We start from the raw sequence: 20,499 nt of genomic DNA, 5'->3' as shown, positions 1-20,499 counted from the left end.
AGGGATATTGGCCTGAAAATTTCTTTTTATTGTTTCTTGGCCAGGTTTTAATATCAGGATGATGCTGGCCCTCATAAAATGAGTTAGGGAGGTGTCCCTCTTTTTCTATTGTTTGGAATAGTTTGAGAAAGAATGGTACCAGTTCCTCTTTGTACCTCTGGTATAATTTGGCTGTGAATTTGTCTGGTCCTGGGCTTTTTTTCTGGTGGGTATGCTATTGAATACGGCCTCAATTTCAGAACTTGTTATTGGTCTATTCCGTGATTCGAGTTCTTCCTAGTTTAGTCTTAGGAGAGTCTATGTGTCCAGAATTTTTTCCATTTCTTCTAGATTTTCTAGTTTATTTGTGTAGAGGTGTTTGTTCTGTTTTCTGATGGTAGTTTGTATTTCTGTGGGATCCGTGGTGATATCCCCTTTATCATTTTTTATTGCATGTATTTGATTCTTCTCTCTTTTCTTCTTTATTAGTCTCACTAGTGGTCTATCTGTTGTGTTAATCTTTTCAAAACAAATAGCTCCTGGATTCATTCATTTTTTTGAAGGTTTTTTTCTTGTCTCTACCTCCTTCAGTTCTGCTCTGATCTTAGTTATTTCTTTTCTTCTACTAGATTTTGAATTTGTTTGCTCTTGCTTCTCCAGTTCTTTTAATTGTGATGTTATGGTGTTGATTTCAGATCATTCCAGCTTTCTCCTGTGAGCATTTAGTGCTATAAATTTCCCTCTAAATACTGCTTTAGCTGTGTCCCAGAGATCCTGGTACATTGTGTCTTTGTTCTCATTGGTTTCAAAGAACTTATTTATTTCTGCCTTAATTTCATTATTTACCCAATAGTCATTTAGGAGCAGGTTGTTTTGTTACCATGTAGTTGTGTAGTTTTGACTGAATTTTCATTTTGTCATTTTTTGAAGCAAGCAAAAAATGACAAAATAAAATTTTGTCAAAATTATTTTAGAACCAGGTCAAAATATTAAATTGTCCAAATAAGGTTTAAGAATGATAACAGTGACTTTTAATGGTCATGGTCATTCTTTATCAAGAATTTTAAAAAAAAGAAATTGCTAGGCTTTTTTCTTATTTTTACACATAGACAAATTTCTCATAAACTTTTTCAGGAAATTGCATTGAAGAAGTAAATATAGAGGTAGTGGAAGCAGAAAAAGAGTATGTAAAGATTTTTTCTGAGATAAATTTTGGGTGTAGAGGTGATACAGGCAGGCAGGTTAGCCCTGAAATTGAGAAAAGAATACAAAAGTGGGCCTATGGTATTAAACAGGAATCCTTTATTGATCTGCATTTTTTTTTTTTTTTTGGAACAGGCAGTGTGCCCTGAGCTTCACTTCTAAGTTGTGGGCAAAGTATTTACATTTACTCATACCCACTTCATTTACAGGCAAATAAAGGGGCGGGATATCCAGAAATTTCTAGGAAAGCTGTGGTAACTTCTGGGTTGCTGCTATGGAAAAGTGGAGTAACTTCCTTGTCATTGCCATGAAATTTGTGAACTGTCATGACACTAATGGGCATGTCTTATGGTAATGACTAATGAGGGCCACTTGAGATTACTTTCCTCACCTTCTGCTGGTTTTGGCTGGTTTCTTTACCATATTGTATCTGGACCAGTTTCTGTTTTGGTCAACAGGGCTGTGACCAGAAAACAAATCCTGCCAGTCTCCTATTTCAGATATACTTTTCAATGATTATTATATAAAAAATCTAAACTATCCTAAGTATAGAAACATGAAAATATGTTTTATGTATTTATTTATTTTATAAAAAATAATTCCAACTTTTCTCTTAGGTCCAGGGAGTATACATGCAGGTTTGTTACATGGGTATATTCTGTGATGCTAAGATTTAGAAAATGATCCCAAAGCCCAAGTAGTGAGTATAGTACCAGTTAAGTTTTGAAACCTTGCCCCCTACCTACCTTCACCGCTAGTAATCCCCAGTGTCTATCATTCATATCTTTATGCCCATGAGTGCCTATTGTTGCTCTCACTTATAAGTGAGAATGTGTAGTACATGGTTTTTTGTTCCTATGCTAATTTGCTAAGGACAATGGCCTCCAGCTGTATCCATGTTTCTGCAAAGGAAATAATTTTTTTATGGTTTCATACTATTCTATGGTGTATATATGAATCACGTTTTCTGTTTCTAATCCATTGCTGATGGGCAGGTAGGTTGATTCTATGTCTTTGCTATTCTGAATAGTGCTATGATAAACATATAAGTGCATGTGTCTTTTGGGTGGAGCAATTTATTTTCTTTTGGATATGTTTTCAGTAATGTAATAGCTGGGTTAAATGGCAGCACTATTTTGAGTTCTTTGACAAATCTACAAACTGCTTTCCATAGTGACTGAATTAATTTACAGTTGCATCAACAGTGTATTAGCATTCTCTCCTACACAGCCTTGTAAGCATCTGCTGCTTTTTGACTTTTTATTAATAGCCATTCGGACTGGTGTGAAATGTTATCTCATGAGAGTTTTGATTTGCTTTTCTCTGATGATTAGTTATGTGGATTTTTTTTTCATGTCTGTTGGCTCTTGTATGTCTTCTTTTGAAAAGTGACTTTTCATGTCCTTTGCATGTTTTTTAATGGGGTTATTTGTTTTATGTCCATTGAATTGTCTCAATTCTTTATAGATTCTGGATATTAGGTCTTTGTTGAATGCATAGTTTTCAAATATTTTATTTCATTCTGTAGGTTATCTGTTTAGATTGTTGATAGATATTTTTCCTGTGCTGAAGCTCTTTACTTTAATGAGGTCCCATTAGTGGTTCTTGGTTTCGTTGAAATTGCTTTTGGCATCTTTGTCATGAATCTTTGCCCAGGACTATGGTCAGAATGGTGTTTCCTAGGTTTTCTTCTAGGGTATTTATAGTTTCAATGTTTATGGTTAAGTGTTTCATCTGAGACAGAGGGTGGAACAAGATGGCCAAATAGATGGTTCCACTGATTGGTACTCCTGTAAGGTCACAAGTTTAACAACTATCTGCACAAAAAGACAACTTCATTAGAACCAAAAATCAGGTGAGCCCTCATAGTACCTGGTTTTAACTACATATCACTGAAAGAGGCATTGAAGAAGATAGGAAAGACAATCTTGAATTGCTGACATCATCCCTCCACCATTCCCTGGCAGCAGCCATGTGTCACTGGGAGAAAATCTGTGCACTTTGGGTAGAGAGAGTGAAACAACTCTGAAATATTGCATTGAACTCAGTGTTGTCCTGTCAACAGCAAAAAGCAAAATTGAGCTGAACTGAGCTGATATCCATCCATGCAGGGATCACTTAAACAAGCTCTATTCAGAGAGGAATCACTCATACCAGTGGTCAGAATGTGAATTCTGGTAAGCCTCACCACCCTGGGCTCATGTACTCTGGGACTCTATGTAACTTAAGAAGACATCTAAGACTCAAGGACCGCAAGTCCTAGGTGAACCCTGCTACTGACTTCGCTCAGAACCAGTGGCCTTAAAGGGTATGTGGCCTACTAAGAAACCAACCAGGGTGGCTAAGACAATGCTTGCACCACCCCTACCCCAAACTCAGGCTTCACAGCTTGTGGCTCTAAAAAACCAACAAAACATAACAAAACACCTTCCTTCTTCTTGAGGAGAGAAGACTAAAGAGGACTTTGTCTTTTATTTGGACATCAGCTCAGTCACAGTAGGAGAGGGTACCATGCAGAGTTATAAGTCTCCTTTCAGCCTCTAACTCCTCGATGACATTTCTAGACACACCCTGGGCCAGAATGGAACTCAGGGTCATGAAAGGCATAAGCCATCACCTGTTGACTAGAGAGCCCTTGATCCCTGAATATTCTGCAGCAATACCCAGGTGGTATGCAATGGGTCTTGGGTGAGAATCTGAGACTTTTTGGCCTCAGGTGAGACTTAGCATACTCCCAGCTATGTTGGCTATAAGTAGACACTCTTTCTGCTTGAGGAAAGTGGAGGGAAATGTAAAGGGGACGTCATCTTGCACCTTAGGTACTACCTCAACCACAGGGGGAAGAGCACCAAGCAGGTTCTTGGGATCCCTGATTCTAGGCGTTGGCTTTTGGATAGCATTTATGGACCTTCTCTTGGCCAGAGGGGTACCCGATGCCCTGAATGTTGAGTCCCAGGCCAGGCAGTGTTCACCACAAGCCGAATGAGGATCCCTTAGGACTGAAGGGAATATTGTCAATAGCCTGGCATTACTTACCATGAGGCTTCTCTTCCTGTGGAAAGGGGAGGGAGGAGAGGGAAGGGCTGTGTCTTATGGTTTGAGTGCTCACTCAGCCACAGTACAATAGAAAACAAGGTAGACATGTAAGATATGTTATTCTAGTCCCTGGCTCCCAGAAAGCACTTCTGGACCTGCTAGGGTCCTGGAGGAACTCATTGCCCTGAAGGGAAGGATACAAGTCTAGGTGCCTTCACTATCTTCTGATTGCAGGGCCTCTGGGCCTTGAGCAAATATAGGCAGTAACCAGGTAGTGATTACAGTGGGTCTTAGTTGAGCACTTGTGCTGTGCTGGCCTTAGGTTTGACCAAGCCCAGTCCCAGTGATAGTGGCCACAGACATGCTTGTGTTTTACCAACACCATCTACAGGTGGCTCAGAACAAAAACAGATTCCATTTTTTGGAAAAAAGTAAAGGAATAGAAAAAGAGCTTTTACTGCCTGGTAATACAAAAAATTCTTCCAGATTTTTTTCAGGACTATCAAAGTAGTATCTTTAAGAATCTGCGAAAACCACAGGATTACAGGTTTGGGGGTACAGATGCAACTTGGACCACAATACCCAAGTCGTTTTGAATTCCTGGAAAGATTTCCCAAGAGGGACAGGTACAAACAAGCCCAGAATGTGAAGGCTACAATAAGTACCTAACTGTTCAATGCCCAGACACAGACAAACATATGTAAGCATCAAGACCATCCAGCAAAATATAACCTCACCAAATGATGTAAATAAGGCACCAGGGATCAATCGTGAGGAAACAGAAATATGTGAACTCTCATAGAGAGAATTCAAAATAGCTGTTTTGAGGAAACTCAAAAGAATTCAGAATTCTATTAGATAAATTCAACAAAGAGATTGAAATAACTAAAACCTTGAGCAGAAATTTTAGTGTTGAAAAATGCAGTTAACATAATGAAGAATATATCAGAATATCTTAATAGCAGAATTGATGAAGCAGAAGAAAAAGTTTGAAGACAGGCTATTTAAAAACACAGCTAGGGGAAACAAAAGAAAAAGGAATGAAAACAGTGAAGCATACTTAAAAGATCTAGAAAATAGCCTCAAAAGGGCAAATCTAGCATTATTGGCCTTAAAGGGGAGGGAGAGGTGTACAGGTAGGAAGCTTATTCAAAAGGATAATAACAGAGAATTTCCCAAACACTATTAACAATAGCCATGATTTGGAAGCAATTCATTTGTTCATTAATAGATGAATGGATAAAAAAATGTGTTACCTATATAAAATAGACTACCATTCAGCCATTAAAAAAAAAAAAAATAGATCCTGTTAATTGCAAAAACATGGGTAGGACTGGAAGTCATTATGTTAAGTGAAATAAACCAGGCACAGGAAGACAAACTTTTCTTGTTCCCACTTATTTGTGGAAGCTAATAATTAGAATAATTGCACTCACGGAGACAGAGAGTAGAATGGTTAACAGACTAAGGAGGATAGTGAGGGGTTGGAAGGGATATGGGGAGGGATTATGGGCACAAAAACATGGTTGAAACAATGAATAAGACCTAGTATTTCCTAGTGCAACAAGGTGACTTTAGTAAAAAATGATTGTACATATTAAAATAACTGAGTATAATTAAATTGTTTGTAACACAAAGGATAAATGCTTGAGGTAATGGATGCCTCATTTACTCTGATATGCTTATTTTGCATTGCATGCCTGTATTAAAATATCTCATGAATCCCACAAATACATACACCTACTATGTACCCCCCAAAATAATAAAAAAAAAATATTACAATAAAAATTTTATTTAATCCACCTCAAGTTGATTTTTGTATATGGTGAAAGAAAGGGATCCAGTTTCCATCTTCTGCATATAGCTAGCCAGTTATCTCAGCACCATTTATTGAATAGGGATTCCTTCCCTATTGTTTGTTATTGTTAACTTTGTCAAAGATGAGATTATTTTAAGTGTGTGGCTTTATTTCTGGGTTCTCTAAGCTGTTACATTGGTCTGTGTGTCTGTTTCTGTACCAGTACCATGCTGTTTTGGTTATTGTAGTATAATTTGAAGTCAGGCAATGTGATACTTCTAGCTTTGTTCTTTTTTCTTTGGGTTGCTTTGGTTATTCAGGCTTTTTTTTCTGTTTCACATGAACTTCACAAGAATTTTTTTCTAATTCTGTGAAGAGCTATGTAGGTAGTTTGATAGAAAAAGCATTGAATCTTCAAACTGCTTTGGGCAGTATGGCAATGTTAATGATATTGACTCTTCCTGTCTATGAGCATGGGATGTTTTTCCATTTGTTTGTGACATCTCTGATTCCTTTCAGCAGTGTTTTGAAATTTTCATTCTAGACATCTTTCACCTCCCTGGTTAGCTGTATCCCTATCTATTTTCCTCCTTTTGTAGCAACTGTAAATGGGTCTGCATTCTTGATTTGGCTGTGGACTTAGACATTATTGGTTTATAGAAATGTTACCAATATTTGTTTATAGCTTTTGCACCTTAAAACATTGCTGAAGTTGTTTATCAGTTCTAGGAGCATTTGAGCAGACTATGAGGTTTTCTAGGCATAGAATTTTATTACCTGTGAAGATCGTTTGACTTTCTCTCATTGTATTTGGATGACTTTTATTTATTTCTCTTGACTGGTTGCTCTGGATAAGACATGCAGTACTATTTTCAATAGGAGTGGTAGGAAGGAGCATCTTTGTGCTGTGCCAGTTCTCAAGGGAAATGTTTTCAGTTTTTACCTTTTTAGTATAATATTGGTGGTTGGGGGAGGCGGAGTTTGTCACAGGTGGCTTTTTAAAAATTTTAAGGCATGTTTCTTTGATGCCTAGTTTATTGAGTGTTTTTAACAAGAAGGAATCAAATTTTATTGAATGCCTTTTCTGCTTCTATTGAGATAGTCATGTGTTTTTTGGTTTAATACTATGTAATAAATCACATTTATTGATTTGTGTATATTGGACCAACCTTGCATCCCAGGAATAAAGTCTATTTGATTGTGGCGGATTGGCTTTCTGATGTGCTACTGGATTCAGTTTGCTCATATTTTCTTGAGGAATTTTACATGTATGTTCATCAGGGATATTGGCCCGAAGTTTGCTTTTCTCACTGTGTCTGCCAGGTTTTGATATCAGCATGATGCTGGCATCATATAATAAGTTAGAGAGGAATTCTTTTCTCTCAGTTTTTTGGAATAGTTTTGATAGAATTGTATCAGCTCTTCTTCATATGTCTGTTAGAATTTGGCTGTGAATCCATCTGATCCAGGGCTTTTTCTGATTGGTAAGCTTTTTATTACTGACTCAATTTTGGAACTTATTATTGGTCTATTCAGAGTTTCAACTTATTCCTGGTTCAAATTTGGGAATTATGTGTTTGCAGGAGTTTATCCATATCTTCTGTATTTTTTAGTTTATGTGAATAGATATGTTCATAATAGTCTCTGGGTTTTTTTGTGTGTGTATGTGTTTCTGTGGGGTGAGTGTTAACATCCCCTTTGCCAATTCTGTTTGTGTTCATTTGGATCTTCTCTCTTTGTTTCTTTATTATTCTAGCTCGCAGGCTATAAATCCAATTTATCCTTTCAAATGACCACTTTTGGTTCGTTGATATTTCATATGATTTTTCCTGCCTTTTTTGTTTTGTTTTGTTTGTTTGTTTTCAGTTTAGCTCCAATTTTGGTTATTTTTTTCTGCTAGCCTTTGGATTTGTTTTCTATTGTTTTCTAGTTTTTCTGTGTATGATGTTAGGTTGTTAATTTGAGATCTTACTAACTTTTTGAGGTGGATATTTAGTGGTATAAACTTTTCTCTTAAAAGTGCTTTGGCTGTGTCGCAGAATTTTATCTTTGCTCTCATTAGTTTCAACGATTTCTTAATGTCTGCCTGAATTTTATTGTTTACCCAAAAGTCATTCAGGAACAAGATTTTTAATTTTAATGTAAATTTTATGGTTTTGAGGTATCTCCTTGGTATTGATTTCTATTTTTATTGTCTTGTTCTGAGAGTGTGGCTGTATTCACTTTTAGTTTCTGATTTATCTTGTGATTTTTTTCTCTGCACAGTGGATGATAACAAGTGTTCTATTTACAATATTTGGGGATTTTCTAGGTACATGAAAAAATAGATTTTTGAGACTGTTCCATTTTGATAACATAATTTGTATGATTTAAATAATTTTTAATTTTTGAGACATGTTTTATAATTCATTATATACTCACCTTAATAAGTGTTTCATGTGCAGTGTGAAAGATTATGTGTTCTGTAGTTGTTGTGAGGGTTAAGTATTATATGTGACAGTTACGATTAATGCTTCATAGTGCATATGTTCTTATGAAGTTTTATCAATATTTGGGAGAATGGTGCTGAAACCTGTAAATTTTAAACGTGTGTGTGTGTGTGTGTGTGTGTGTGTATGCAGTATTTATATAAACATATATATTCATACTTATACTGAGAGAAAGAGTTAGAAAGAGTGAGAAAATAAAAGATTGAAGAAGAATTAACATATTCTAGGAGATTTGAACTTTTTTTTATTTCTGAGTTTATAAAATCTACTGAGGAAAGTTTCATTTTATTTATTTATTTATTGGATGGGAAAAATTGTATCATAATGAAAAGTAATTAGCTGTATTACTTTTGATGTTACCCAGTGAATACATCTTTTTTAAACAAATTTTTATTTCCATCAGTTAAGGAGCAGGCAATGTTTGATTATATGAGTAAGTTCTTTGGCAGTGATTTATAATATTTTCGTGCATCCATCATACGCTGCACCCTATTTGTAGTCTTTTTTATCCCTCACCCTCTTCTCACCCTTTCACTCTGAGTCCTCAAAATCCATTGTGTAATTCTTATGCCTTTGCATCCTCATAGCTTAGCTCCCACTTAGGAGTGAGACCATATGATGTTTGGTTTCCCATTCATGAGTTTCTTCACTTAGAATAATAATCTCCAATCTCATTCAGGTAGCTGCAAATGCCATTACTTTATTCCTTTTTATGGCTGAGTAGTATTCTACTGTGTATGTGTGTGCGTGTGTGTGTATTTATATATATATATATGTGTGTGTGTGTGTGTGTGTGTGTATGTATATATAAAATCTAACGTGTGTATATATATTCTACTGTATATATATATATTCTACTCTCTATATATATTCTATTGTATATATATTCATCTGTATATCTATACTGTGTATGTATATATATATCACAGTTTCTTTAACCATTCATTGATTGATGGGCATTTGGGTTGGTTCCACATTTTTGCAATTGTGAATTTTGCTGCTATATACATGCATGTTCAAGTATATTTTTTATTTTCTCAAACTAAGTGCTCTTGAAAATTGATTTTCATGAAAAACTAAAAATTTTAACATAAAATCTCAGCCTGTACCAATGATTAATATTTGGAAATGAAAATTTTTTTATAATGTGGTCACTTTGATTTTGTTACTACTCTGTTAATTTTCATAAAGTCTAGTTTTAGGTAATTCTAAAATTTTAACGTATGTTTACACTAATACTTTATTTAATATTGTAATTGATATTTTTTGTATGTGATATATTCCAGCTTTGTCATTTTTAATTTGAATATTCTTGTTCTTTTGATTTGTCTTTTATAAAGTACCTATTGTATTTTAGCCAGACTATGATTTCTACATTAATTTTATTAAAATTAATTGTGGGGTTTTGTTTGTTTTATTTTTCCAGTTCAATTTTTATTTTTCTTAAGTTACATTCCAAAACTTGTGGTCAGATTGCTTATTCTGTTGGTTTTCTGGCATAATAATCTTAAAACAGGGTTGGTCTCATTTGGCATACTAAAAATCATTTAGCAAAGCATTAAGTCAATGAAAAAAGTTCCAACATAGTTAGAAAGTCACTATTTAATCATAATTCTCATTCCAGTAGTAAAAATATTAATAAAGTTAATGCACTTTTATTTCTAGTAATACATATATATTTTATTTACATATACTGTACATGTTTTTTCAACTAAGAGATTAATTAGAAAATTATAGTCTACATTAATAGAATATAACTACTAACTTGGCAATAACTCCTATATCCTGTGGTTATGAATCTGGTCTCCATCATCTTTATCCTACCCTACTCCCTCTGACAGCTTGTAATACAAGATAGATTCAGCAGCCTGTTTTAATCCTTTGGAATGTTTTTCCAAGTGTAAGTACCAACATCTAAGTTCTACCTCCCCAGCAAATTCTGCCCAGTATTTGATTAATTGTTTGTCTCCCAGGTTGATTAGTCAGTCTCTGATACAGGCATGTCTCATATTATCATGTTATTTTTATGGCATCCTAATTATTAATTTTTTTCCTTTTTTTATACAACATATTTTTTATTAATACTGATTGACAAATAATTACCTCAATTAATTTGGTCTTGACATTCTGTCAAGACCTCTATGTACTTCATAAACTTTCAGCAGTATGAAAAATTTATATTGTGAGACCATGGCTAGTATAAAAAGCTTTTATGTGTATGTTTAAATCAAGTAAACAAGGAGAACCATTATTGCCTAGGATATTGAGATGGATTCTGAATTGCAATAGGAAAATATTTCTCTACCTAACAAAAATTAGTTTTAAACTTCATTGCTTTATGTATATATTATATGTAGTATACATAGATATATATACTGTATTGTATATCACATATCAATGTAAAACATATGTATAAAATATACATACTTCACAAATTAGTTCACTACAAAAAATTTGGAAAATATAAAGAAAATATTAATATTTTCAGTACTTGAATCTAATCTTGTTTTAACTCTTAATAGAAGTGTGGCGTTGGGAAAATAATTAATCCCTTATAATATTAAAATGAATATGATACTAGTACCTTTCTCACATAACTACTAAGAGGCATACATTTATATTTTTATATTTCTGCACTCAAATAATAATTATTAAAATTTCTTTTTAAAAATTCCTGTCATTAAAAATTATATTTTTTATTATATTAGGACAAATTTAAGATCAATTAATTAAGTTCATTTCCCCTTTATATATTTTCTGTTTCTTATTCTTTTTCTTATATATGCTAAGGTCTTTCATAGAATCTATTAATTTATTTGTTATATCAGTTGTTGGCAAAGATTATATCTTTTAAACATATATTGTTTAATAATTGAGTATGTGATAATTTATTCTTACATATATATTTATGTGTGTGTGTACTCACCTTTATTCCAGTTCTTTCCTTAGATAGAATTAACAGTTAATTTGTTACATATTTTACATATAACCATAATTTTTTACTGCATTAAATATAAAACATCAATACAGTGATATTGCTAATTAAAATATGAATAATTAAATTTAAGCTAAGTTTGATAATTAATAACTTGGTGCTAAGACCAGTATAGACAAATACGTTAATGAAGGAAAATAGAACCTAAAATGATTTATGGAAGAACAGTCCAAATTTAAAGCAGTATTTTATCAAATAAACAAATAATAAATATATTTTAAAATTACAAAAACATATTTTAAACTTTGGCCATGTAATAGCACAAATTTAATTTCATGACATTCTTTCTTTTCCTTTCTCCATATTGTTTCCACATTCAGATTCTTTACTTTTGGGAACAGATTGCAAAGGAAAAAGGGTAGATGAGATTAAACATGCAGGGCATGTTATAGTCATGTAGTTAATCTTAACAAGCTTTGAATTTGCCATATTGGCAATAGGTAAAAATAGGATGCTTTTAGCTGAGAATGTTTAGGAATATTACTGATGAAAGATGAAGAATGTTTAATAACTATATCAATTATTGTTAAAATAATTTAAACTACTTTGTGTTTGTTTCCTTAGTTTATTTAAATAGGTTTCTACATTTATTTGTGTGGTATGTATTTCTGTAAGTATTATTGTGCTTTTTATACTCTTGTGTTATACATTAAGGGGAAATATCTACTATGTCTCCAATAAAAAGCCACATGATATCCTAGAAAATAACTTGAAATTCAACTCTATACTTTATTCATTATGGCTTTCTATAATAACTATGTCCTACAGAAGTTTCTGTGATAAAAGGAGTGTTCTGTATCTTCCCTGTCCAGTACAGTAGTCACTAGCCCTATGAACTACTGAACTTTTGTAATGTGGTTAACATGACTGAGGGCCTAAGTTTTAATTGTTTTTATTTTAATTAATTTTAATTTCAGTGGTCACTTGTAGATTGTTCCATTGTGAAAATATCTATCTGGATTGCTGCAACATTACTTCTACATTTCTTTTTCTTACTGTTCTGATATTTTGTATGCATCATCCCTAATTTGATATTTGGCAAATTCATAACTGTAATCTAGGCATTATAATTATCAATTATAAGGATCACTAATTTCTGTATATACTAGTTAAAAGGAAACAAGGCACATATACATTGTTATGAAATTACTGGTAATATAGAACAATGTCCTCAATGAACTATTAAGAAATAAGAACAAGCTGCTCAACAGTATAAATAGTAGAATTTTATTTCTTTGAATAATAAGTATTTATGAGCATCTGTGCTTGTGTTTCTGTATTTCTATGTGGTTTCCAATACATTTTAAATAATTATTTTTAAAAAGGCGCCTGTTGTAAGTGTTTGCTGATGGAAAGTTTGTAATAGAACATGATATGATTTCTGCTTCCTGGTATCTTTACTTTGTGTAATGCCCTCCTCTTAAGTGTGGGTGGGACCTGTGACTTGTTTCTAACCAAGAGAATGTAATAAAGGTGATGAGATATATGTGACTATATGCCTATGTTACTCTTTATAATAGCACATAAAAGGTCATGTCTGGTTTATCCATTAGCAACTAAACACACCACACTGCAGTGCACTTAGGAAGTTCTCAGTTTATTGAAAGACTGAATAAATAACAAGTGCTGTTTACTAAATAAATGTCATTTAAAATTTTTAGCTTTTAGCCTTGTGAAGAGACTGTTTTCCTCAATGGCTTTAAAGAATCAAACTGCCATGTTGTTAGCTTTTCTTTGGGATGGACCACATGTCAAAAAACTGAAGACACTATCTAGCCACAGTCAGCAAATAACTGGGCAGGGATGCAGGTGTCCTACAATAAACTGTAAGTTGCCATAAGCTATGTGATCTTGGGAACAGATCACAAAATGGACAAAGAGTAGATGAGTCTAAACATGCATGCCGGGCATGCTATAGTCATGTATTTAAGCTTAACACGCTTTGAATTTGCCATATCGACAATAGGTCAAAATAGGAGGCTTTTAGCTGAGAATGTTTATGAATATTACTAATGAAAGATGAAGAATGCTTAATAACTATATCAAGCAAGAGGGAGAACTACCATCTGCAGAAGTAACAATGAGATAGTTAAGAATCTGAATGTGGAGATTCAATATGGAGAAAGGAAAAGAATCTTATGAAATTAAATTTGTGCTATTATATGCCAGAATAAACATTCAAAACCTAATTTTGAGCTGACACTAGAGTAACATGCTGACACAGCTCCTGTCCTGGAGTGCTGGAGTTCTCGATGTATCTACTGGTCTTGATTCACTGGCAGGAGCAATCAGTGGCTGTGTTAGTACTCAGATCTAAAACATGGCCTACCTAGATCCCAGAAGGTGTGGGTTTGGAGGCATCCTTCCTCATACTCATTAGGGAGCTGTGTATAATAAATTATAAAGTAAATAGGCTAAGGAATTTAAATATGCAAAAGTGAATATATTCTGTACATAACAAGGCAGTAGTCAAGCAAATTATATTTTATAATATGTAACCAAAATAGAATTAGTGTCCATGAAATGTGCTAATAAATATAAAACATTTTTAAGTCTATAACAACTAATTAGCACTCCATAAATGTTATTTCTAATTATCATTATTTTATGACCATATAATGTAAAGAGATTCTTAATGTCATAAGAAAATAATCTAAGAAGCATCAGCTTTATTTAAAAGTGGGCAAATAATACGAATAGCAATTTGCAAAAAGAAAAGCAAAATGTCCAGTAAGCATGCTCCAATCTCATCAGTAATCAGGGAAATACAGATATCATTTACATCTAGTAGAATGGCAAAAATTAAAACAGCTTCATTTTATTTTATTGAGACAGGGTCATGTTCTGTCCCCTAGGCTGGAGTTAAAGGGTGTGACCACAGCTAACTTTAGCTTAGAACTCCATGTGATTCTCTTGCCTCAGCCTCCCAAGTAGCTGGGACTACAGGAACATGCCACTGTGCCTGGCTATCTTTTTTTAAAATTAAATTTTATTTTTTTAAGAGATGGGGATCTCACTATGTTGCCCAGGCTGGTCTTGAACTCCTGGCCTCAAGCAATTCTTCTGGCTCAGCCTTCCAAAGTGCTAAGATTAAAGGGCGTGAGCCACCATGCCCAGCAAAACAATTCTTAATAACAGTTGTAGTTCTTAATAAGGTTGAGGGGCAATGGAAATCTTATTAATTACAGGATTTAAAAATAGATTCAACCACGCTCTAAGGTTAGTTGGCAAAAGCTTAGAAAAACTGAAAACTAACATATCTATACTCTACAGATTTTACTACTAGTAGATACTATATACAACTTTAATACATCTGCACAATGTGACATTTATAAGAATATTGTTGCATTTTTCAACATTTAAAAATTAGAATTAATCTAAATATTCTCTAAAATTCAAATGGAAAAATGATGTTCTGTTTATATTGTGACATATCAAAACTAACAAAGTAGAGATACCAGTGTCAACAGGAACAAATTTTAAAAATATTTCACGTGAAAAAATTCAGGAGTTATATACAATGTCATATCATTTATATAAAAATTTAAAATATATAAGCCAATGTTACATATTTGTCAATAAAGAAAATTAATAATAAACATCACACTCAGGAAAGCAGGTACTCAAGAGATAAAAGGATGGGCGTGTGATCAGAAAAATATATAGAGAGAAGTCTATATAGAAGTTTTCAACTTTTAAAGCTATAATTTATTTAAAATAGAAAAATAAACCTGAATCAAACACATCAAGGGATTAAGATCTGACCAAACATACAAAAATAAATACAGATATTTGTTATATTTTTCTAATATTTAATGTATATGTAAGATATTTCTTAATAATTACAGAAGAAAAGGGTTGATAAATGTAGGAAGATAATATAACTCTAACCTTAACAATTTTTAGATTTATCGTAAGGGAGAACAGAAAAGCAAGGTCAAAGTAGATTGGGAGAATAGGACAATAACTCTGTCATAAACAGGAAAGGGAGATTCAAGAGGAAGAGGTTTTCTGGAGAAATAATACATTCAGTTTGCCAGGAAAAAGTTTCAGGTACTTCAGATATCTAGTGTCAGTAATACATACTAGGGGTTGAATATAGAGACAGATAGGATACAAGATGAAGTTCTGGAAGTTACCAACATAGAAATTATACAATCAGATGAGGGTTAGGGAGTAATTGAAAAGAAGTAAAACTCCTTTGAAAATTATTATTTGCATATAGCAATCCTAAATTGCCAACAAAATTAGGCATAAACACAAGAATAAATAAGAAAGGCATTATGAAGATAGGATTTAAAGAATGTGACAACAATGTATGGACTTGTAGGAGTGGGGCAAGCTTAGTTGAGAGAAAATCAAGGGAGAAAGAGGATTCAAGAATAACTAGAAGATCACATGCTTAAGAATATCACTTTCTCTAGTAATTTTTATTTGTGGGCCTCATGATTATTCCTTCTTTTATACGTTAAGACAGCAAGTAAAACTTTGAAATCCAACTATACAGTGACAGCTTTATAAAATGCAACGTGAAGGAGGGATTACTCTGACACCTTCATACTTCAATTTGTTTATAGTAGAAGAATTTTGTTAGCTACATATGGCTTTATGCAAAAAGTGCTACAGAAACATAGTAAAGTTATTCTGTGGTTTTGGCATCTAATAGCATAGCATTTATTTCTACTCTACCTTCAGTCTTTACTTAAAATATTGTATTTTCATTTCTATCTACTCCAGTTAAATTTGTTCTGACATAACTTTCTAACAAAAGGTAGCCACATGAGTTCTTATGATTTAACAGTAATGTGATAACATTTTACTGTTTAAAAGTAATATTTAACAAGATGCATAATCAGTTCTGACAGTAAAATAAATTTGTGTATGAAGAAAACACTCTTTTACTAAACGGTGCACATATTTAAAGGTAATAGAATATCTCCATTTTTAAAACATTTTATAGTGTTAGGCCACAACATAGAAGCATGTGAGAAGTTCAGACTTCAGTTCTGTCAACGTTTGAAAAGTTGTTTAGAAAATACCCCAGCTCCAAGACATAAAATATGCTTGACAAAATAAAGCTAACATTCAAAAGGCACACCTGAATATGTAAGGAAATAAGAAAACTTTCCAGAGGATGCAAACAGTAGAAAGTTAGAGAAATAGGAACACTCTTATATAGTTGGTGGGAGTGTAAATTAATTCAACCACTGTAGAAGACAGTGTGGTGATTTCTCAAGGATCTAGAAACAGAAATTCCATTTGATCCAGCAATCACATTACTGGGTATATACCCAAATAACTATAAATCTTTCTACTATAAAGACACATGCACACATATGTTCATTACAGCCCTGTGTACAATAGCAAAGACCTGAAACCAACCCAAATGCCCATCAATGATAGACTGGACAAAGAAAATGTGGTACATATACACCATGGAATACTACACAGCCATAAAAAAGATGAGCTCATGTCCTTTGTAGGAACTTGGATGAATCTGGAAACCATCATTATCAGCAAACTGACACAAGAACAGAAAGCCAAACACCACATGTTCTCACTCATAGGTGGGTGTTGAACAATGAGAACATGTGGACTCAGGGAGCATCACACACTGGGGGCAGTTGGTGGGGGGAGGGGAGAGACAGCAGGGGATCAGGAGGGAGGTGGGGTGGGGAGGGAGGGGGAGTGGGAAGGGACAACATGGGGAGAAATGCCAGAATAGTATGCACCTAAAGTAAAATAAATAAATTAAAAAAAAAATAAAAAGAATCCAATGTGATAAGCCCTTGAAGAAAATCTGGTAACTTGAAAAATTTTGATGATTTCAGAAACTTGGAGATTTGAGTTATAATACTTGCTCAGGAACGTGAGATGGTGTTGGGAGCCTTGGATCTACTCCAGGTGGTGAGCTGCCACACACATCCCCTCACTGAATATCTAGAAGTTTAAAAATTGAATTTCAAAGTGAGAAGTGTCAAGTAGCAGATTGTACAGAAGACACAAAGACATACAGAAGAAATACAAAAGAGATTAAAAAACAATATAATAAGGGTCCAACATCATTTCTGAGGCTCTAGAAAATATTAAGAGATGATGGACATGAAGCAGAATAAAACAAAATCTTCCACCCCTAGATTTATCATAGTAAAACTGCAAAACACCAACGACCTCAAGAACATCTTAAAAATAACCAGAGTAAAGAAAAAAAAAAAGGTAACCAATAGAAGAACTGAGATAATTTTTTTTAAGTTAGAAGAAAAAATGAATTATAAAACTAAAATAGAACATCCCCTTATCAGTGAGAACATGTGATGTTTGGTTTTCTGTTCTTGTGTTAGTTTGCTGAGAATGATGGCTTCTAGTTTAATCCATGTCCCTACAAAGGACATGAACTCATCCTTTTTATGGCTGCATAGTATTCCATGGAGACACAGGGAGGGAAGCATCACACCCTGGGACCTGTCGCAGGTGGGGGAGGGCTAGGGGAGAAATAGTAGGGTGTGGGGGGATTGGGAGGGATAACATTAGGAGAAATACCTAATGTAGATGACGGAGAAATGGATGCAGCCAACCATCATGGCATGTGTATACCTATGTAACACACCTGCACATTCTGCACAGGTATCCCAGATCTTAAAGTATAATAATAAAAAATAAAACAGAAGACGAAAAGTTTAAAGATGGAAACATAGCATAAACTAATGTGGTAAAAATAATTCCAAATATTTCATATGTATTTCAATTGTCATATATCATAATCATTTATAAAATATTCACCAAAAATATAAGTGCACAGAAAGATATACTGAAAAGGGGGAACTTTATACTTTAAAATTACTGAGAAATATAAAGATTATTTCATAAAATATATTTTATCCAAACATAAAGAAAAAAGATGTTACTACATCTTGAGAAAGATAATATATATATATATTTCAAAACATTTATCCAACTACTAATGTGCACAAACTAAAAATGATATTACAATAAGTGTGTGAGAAACACCATGATAGTATGATATTTTATAATCTTTAAATAATAATTGATAAAACTAATAAAATCCAGTAACCAAATATAGGCAATTTGAAAAATATACTTAACAAACTTGATCTGATGGACATATATAAAACTGTCACAGAAGGTAAAGAATATGCATTATTTTCGGCTTTACATTTGACCCTTACAATTATATATTAGTTTTGAAAAGTACTTTCGACCATTTTCAAAGAATCAGTGTCACATAGACTGACTAAAAAAATAAGTTAATAAATGTAATTTAGACATTTAAAAACTGATATTATAAATAAAATTTGAATAAATACAATTACAATGGAATTTAGAAAAGCCATTGTGGAAAACAACCAAAGGGGTAACCAGAAAAAAAAATGTAGACATTGTTTATGGAGTATTTAAAAAGGAAAGAAAGAAAATGTATGACCTAATCATTTATTTCAAGGTGTAAGACTAAGAAAAGGAAAATACACTCATAATAATAGAAGAAGGGAAATTATATAAATAAAAACAATAGTAAATGTAGATCAAAGCTGGTGAATAAAGCTCATCAAATAAGCAATTTTTTTTTTGATATTTGTATACTCTCTCTCAGCAAAACAAACAAACAAAAAAGTAAAACGGGAAACCTAAGTTTTGAAGTGTAATTACAGACCAATCTCAGTAATGAAAATAGATTCAAAAACACTAAATACAATCACAACAAAAACCTTAAATCTAAAAATATAAAATAAAGCAAATTTGGAAAACAAAAATATCAAAGCCATGACCATAGTGGTTTATTTCAGATGTTATGAGAGAAAAAAAATGGTTTCATACTACATGATATTAATTGACCCATTAAAATAGCAAAAGAAAGAGACCAAATAGTTATTTCAATATGTTAAGAAAAAAGTAATCAGATAATTTTAAAATTTATTTAAGATAAAACACTTCACAAATCAGCAGGTAAATCAGTTAAGATGCTAAAGTGACTGCCAAAACCCTACATGTATATTTAATAGAGGCCAGTATGAAACCATTTCTTCCTCTCGTGTCACATCTGGGAAAAGTCACCACAGTCACGGCTTTGTTGTCTTGTAGATTTTTTTTTTTTTAAGTTGGTTTTTTTTTTTTGGCCAGGAGTTTTGTTGTAATTTTATTTAGTATTTTTGTATCTGTTTTCATTACTGAGATTAGTCTGTAACTACATTTCTAAACGTGGGTTCCACATTTTATATATTCTTGTGTGAGTACACAAATCTCAAAAAAATATTTATTCGTTGAATTTTATTCACTGGCTTTGATCTACATTTATTATTATTGTATTGCTAAAATTTCTTCTACTTTTCTTGGTCTTTTTTGTTGTTGTTGCTCTGAGTCTTATCCCTTAAAATAGATGATTAGCTCATACATTTTCTTTGCTTCTTTAATATTCTATAAACAATGTCTAAAATATAATGTATAAGATAAAAATTTTAAAACTTCACCTTAAAATAAACAAAAGAATTAGAGAGAATGACCATTGTCACTGATTCCGCCTAATGTTCTGCAAGTGTTTGCTAACAGAAATATATTTATTTATATATATATACATATATATAAATACATATGTTTTATATATAACATATATACTATATATGTATATAACAATATAAATATATATATGCATATATATATATATATAAGTTCAGTAAAAAATATCACCATTTACTAAGATATTTCAATGGCATTCTTCATGGTCTTACATATTTTGCTGCTAATATAAATGATGACTTTCTAAGTCATATTTTCTGTTTTATGTGGGTGTATAAAAATGCAAATAATTTCTGAAATTTTATCCTTCTTCATCAAATTTCTATAATTTTCTATATCTCCCAAGATTTCTCTATATGCAGTGTTATGTACAGAAAATTTAAGTTATAATTCTCCCCAAAATAATCTATTAGGTTTTCTCCAGGTTTTTAAAATAGCCTTTGAGATAATCATTCTAAAGTGTACTTAGA

General features: G+C 32.7%; 1 non-coding gene across 1 annotated transcript; it reads left to right on the top strand.

The window, feature by feature from the left end:
- The first annotated feature begins 13,695 nt into the window (after positions 1 to 13,695).
- LOC116528001 lies at positions 13,696 to 13,824 on the top strand. Its single transcript, XR_004258810.1, has one exon. It is a non-coding gene; the product is annotated as a small nucleolar RNA SNORA3/SNORA45 family (small nucleolar RNA).
- The last annotated feature ends 6,675 nt before the right edge of the window (positions 13,825 to 20,499 follow it).

The sequence above is a fragment of the Sapajus apella genome, unplaced genomic scaffold, assembly GCF_009761245.1.
Source record: "Sapajus apella isolate SASKATOON/1434 unplaced genomic scaffold, GSC_monkey_1.0 scaffold2, whole genome shotgun sequence".
Lineage (NCBI taxonomy): Eukaryota > Metazoa > Chordata > Mammalia > Primates > Cebidae > Sapajus > Sapajus apella.
The sequence above is the reverse complement of the archived record's forward strand: the minus strand, read 5'-3'. Positions and strand labels throughout refer to the sequence as shown.